Raw genomic sequence first — 4,257 nt, 5'->3', positions numbered from 1 at the left:
TATTAAAAAAAAAAAAAAAGAGTGAACTGAGCATAGAAAACAGAACCAAACTGATGGAGGAAAGATTTAGAGATACTGAAGATAGGAATCAAGAAATGACACAGAGGAAAAAATACACCTGAGCATAAAGAAAAATAAAGAGCTCGCCCTAGCTGGTTTGGCTCAGTGGCTAGTAGGCCTGTGGAATGAAGGGTTCTGGGTTCGATTCCAATAAAGGGCACATGCCCAGGTTGTAGGGAGTGTGCAGGAGGCAGCTGATTAACGGTTCTCTTATCATTGATGTTTCTATTTCTCTCTCCCTACCCCTTCCTCTCTGAAAGCAATAAAAATATATTTTTTTTTAAAAAGAGCTCTACAAGACCTATCTGAATCCATCACAAAAAGCAATATCAGTACTACAGGCATTGCAGAAGAGAAAAGAAACATGAGATGGAGAGTCTATTAATGGGAATAATAGTGGGAATCCAATGTGGCACTGGAGTAAGTGGATGCCACACTGACACACTCCCAGGATCAAACTGGAGAAACAAAATAAAAGAAAAACCAACCTAAATAATCAACTGAAGACTAGCTGGAGAGAACCCTGATAACCAAAGATGGAAAGCAGAGACCACATAAAAACTGATAGGAAGTGAAAGGGCTGGGCAGGCTTCCAAAGGCATCAGGTAAAGTTCCGGAGGGATATCTTAGCTGTGAAAACCCAAGTTGGTCTATCCAGCCCAGAACACCACAACTGAGAAATGTGCCCATATAACATCTGGCCATGATAAGCAGCAGGGTTGCTGTCTGTCATGGAGAGATGACTGGAAATGCAGGCACCCTCTTAAAGAGCCAATGCATGAAATTTCAGGTACAGCAGTCACTTTGGGCTTCAGCAAAGGGAGGACTGTGGACTGCAGCTGTGTGAGCAGAAGGCAGGGTTGGGGGCTCTTTAGTTAGACCTCAGAAGGCAGGCACCCCAGTTTCCTGTGCTGAGATATTCCCTCACACTGAGGAGAACATCTTTCTCCAGCAGATGTTTGCTATCCAGGTGGTTTTCGCCTGGGGGAAAGCAGTTACTCCATGCTTTGAAAGACCCCATACAACATCCTGTAGAGTTTCTGAGGCCCATTAAGAGACTGAGAATAATAATCAGCCTGCAAGCAGAAGCAATTGCCCCACCCTGTTGGGAAACTGTTCAACCCACCCTGTGGTTGATAGCCACAGGATGATCAAGACTGATAACAATCAGTCAGCAGGATTTGCCAGATCTAATTTGGGGCCCTGGGCTGGGAAAAGCACACCTTGATGCACATCATGGTCCTTTCCAAAGGAACTCAGCCCCAGCAGAGAAATCAATGTTGATGATAACTCTAAACAGAATACACAGGGCCAGTGAGAAACAGCATCTGAAACTGTCCTGCACTAGAGCTTGGGAAACATAGCAGATCTACCTAATACATAGCAACAAATGCAAACAAGCAACCAAAATGGGAAGAAAAAAAGCACCTACTGAAAGAACAAGAGAATTCTTCAGAGGAAGAGCCAAATGAAATGGAGATAAGAAATGATCAGACATAGAGTTCAGCATAATGATGGTAAAGATACGAAACAGCATATAGAGAATGACACAGCACTAAGAACACAATGGAACAAATAAACAGCAGACTAGGGAAAGCCGAGGTTGGATCAGTGAATTAGAAGACAGGCCTACCAATTACTGTATTTAATAAAAGAATTTGGCAATGTAGCAGGATACAATTTTAACACCCAGATATTTATGGCATTTTTATACACCAATAATAAATTCTCAGAAAGTGAAACAAAAAACAATCTCATTTACCATAGAAATAAAAAAATTAAGATACCTAGGAATAAACTTAAGCAATGAGGTAAGAACTTGTACTTGGAAAACTACAGGATGTTGAAAAAAGATATAGAGGAGGATATAAAAATATATACTGTTTATGGATTGGGAGAATTAATATAATTAAAATGTCCCTATTACCTAAACCAATCTATAGATTAAATGCAATCCCTATTAAATTACCAACAGCATATGTCATAGATCTAGAACAAATACTCCAAAAACTTATATGAAACCAAAAAAGGACCCAAAACAGCTACAGCAATCTTGAGAAAGAAGAATAAAGTTGGAGGGATCACAATACCAGATATCAAGTTATACTACAAAGCCACCGTAATCAAAACAGCCTGGTATCAACACAAGAATAGACATATAAATCAATGGAACAACACAGAGACCCAAGAAATAGACCCAACCCATTATGTTCAATTAATACTTGACAAAGGAGGGAAAAGCATACAATGGAGTCAAGATAGTCCCTTCAATAAATGATGAGAAAACTGGACAGGTACATGCAAAAAAATGAAACTAGACCATCAACTTATACCATATACAAGAATAAATTCAAAATGGGTAAAAGACTTAAATGGTCCTCAGCAGAAACTCTACAAGCCAGAAGAGAGTGAAACCAAATATTGAAATGTCTGATAGAAATTACAAGCCAGGAATAATATATCCAGCCAAATTATGTTTTAAATATAAAGGAGAAATAAAGAAGTTCCCAGACATCCAGACGTTGAGGGGTTTTATCACCAGAAAACCTTCATTGCAGGAAATACTCAAGGGAGTTATTCTACCTGAAACAAAGCACATAACGTTACAACTCTATAAGATCACCAAAAAACTTACAGCATAAACAGGATAATTTGTGACAACAAAACCATAAAAGGAGAGGGGGAACGTTCTGAACTGGCAAAGGAAGGTGAAGATCAGATGCACTCAAAAGAAAAAACAACTATGGTATATACACTGAGTGGCCAGATTATTATGACCACCCCATCAGTACTTCGTTGGGCCACCTTTTGCCTTCAATACTGCGGTGATTCTTCTTGGCATTGACTCCACGAGATGTTGAAAGGTGATGAGAGGAATCTGACACCATGCCTGAATAGCACTGTCCAGTTCTGTGAGATTTGATGGTTGTGGAACCAGCTGCCTGATGGCTCTTTTAACTTTGTCCCACAAATCCTCAATTGGATTGCGATCTGGTGATTGTGGGGGCCACCTAAGCAAGGTAAAGTCTCCCTCATGTTCTTGAAACCACTCCTACACAATACGAGCACCGTGGCGTATTGTCTTGTTGGAAGAAGCCATCTCTATTGGGATACACCATCAACATGATAGGATGAACTTGATCAGCAACGATACTTAGGTATGTTGTGCTATTCAGACGTTGTTCCACACGAATTAAAGGGCCCAAATCATGCCAGGAAAACATGCCCCAAACCATAACACTGCCCCCACCAGCTTGAAGGGTTGTACTCATGCATGCGGGGTGCATGCTTTCATGCTGTTTCCGCCAAATTCTCACTCTGCCATCTGCATGATGCAACTGGAAATGTGATTCAGCGGACCACATGATTTTTCCAATGCTCGACTGAACAATCCTTGTGTTCCTGTGTGAATTGGAGACGTTTTATCTTGGTAACTGCAGACAGCAAAGGTGTTTGAACAGGCCTTCGGCTGTTTTGCTGATATTCGTTCCATGGTTCCCAATGACAACAATCATCCCACATTCAAAGGCTGTTAAATTGCGTTGTTTACCCATATCTCCAGGAAAAAATCACTTCTACTGTCATGGTAAACAACCTGCTCCCCTATTTTTAATGGTCTGGCCCTCTAGCAACTTCAGCACGAAATTATAGCTAATTTGCCTACAAACATCAGGTGGTCATATTAATCTGGCCACTCAGTGTATATGCAGCTTCATTTTTTATAAACCTCATGGGAACCACACACAAGAATCCCCAAACCAGGACTAAAAGGAAAAAAAAACAATGGAGGCACAGACCTACCAGAAAACCAAAAGATAAAATGGCTAAGTCTTCATTCATCAATTAATTACCCTAAATGTAAATTGTCTAAATTCACCAATAAAGAAGTACAGAGTAGCAGAGTGGTCAAAAAACAAAACCCATGTACTACTATTTGTAATACTGTAAACAATTAAAAACAAAAAACAAACAAACAAAAAAAACCCCAAGCATATGTTACCTAGAAGAGACACATCTAAGCTACAAAGACAAAGGTAGATTCAAAGTAAAAGGGTGGAAAATAATTCTCCATATAACATTCACAGAAAAGCAGGTATAGCCATACTTACATCTGACAAAATAGATTGCAAGACAACAAGAGACAAAGATGGATACTTTATAATGATAAAGGGGATCCTACATCAAGAAAACATACAT

The 4,257-nt window shown here is 39.8% G+C and overlaps 1 protein-coding gene across 3 annotated transcripts in view; it reads right to left on the bottom strand.

Annotated features, from left to right (window-relative positions):
• Window positions 1–4,257, bottom strand: part of KIF5B (kinesin family member 5B) — a 72,557-nt gene that overhangs the window by 38,411 nt on the left and 29,889 nt on the right. The window contains exon 1 of one of the 3 annotated variants that reach the window (XM_014547963.1): window positions 2,381–2,424. The exons of 1 other annotated variant lie outside the window; for it this stretch is intronic. The gene's annotated coding sequence lies outside the window, so the exon portion shown is untranslated. Of the gene's footprint in view, window positions 1–2,380; window positions 2,425–4,257 lie in introns of those variants that run through there. One more of the 3 variants, XM_014547962.1, reaches the window with a different exon arrangement.

Source organism: Myotis brandtii, unplaced genomic scaffold (assembly GCF_000412655.1).
Source record: "Myotis brandtii unplaced genomic scaffold, ASM41265v1 scaffold49, whole genome shotgun sequence".
NCBI classification, from domain to species: Eukaryota; Metazoa; Chordata; class Mammalia; order Chiroptera; family Vespertilionidae; genus Myotis; species Myotis brandtii.
The sequence above is the reverse complement of the archived record's forward strand: the minus strand, read 5'-3'. Positions and strand labels throughout refer to the sequence as shown.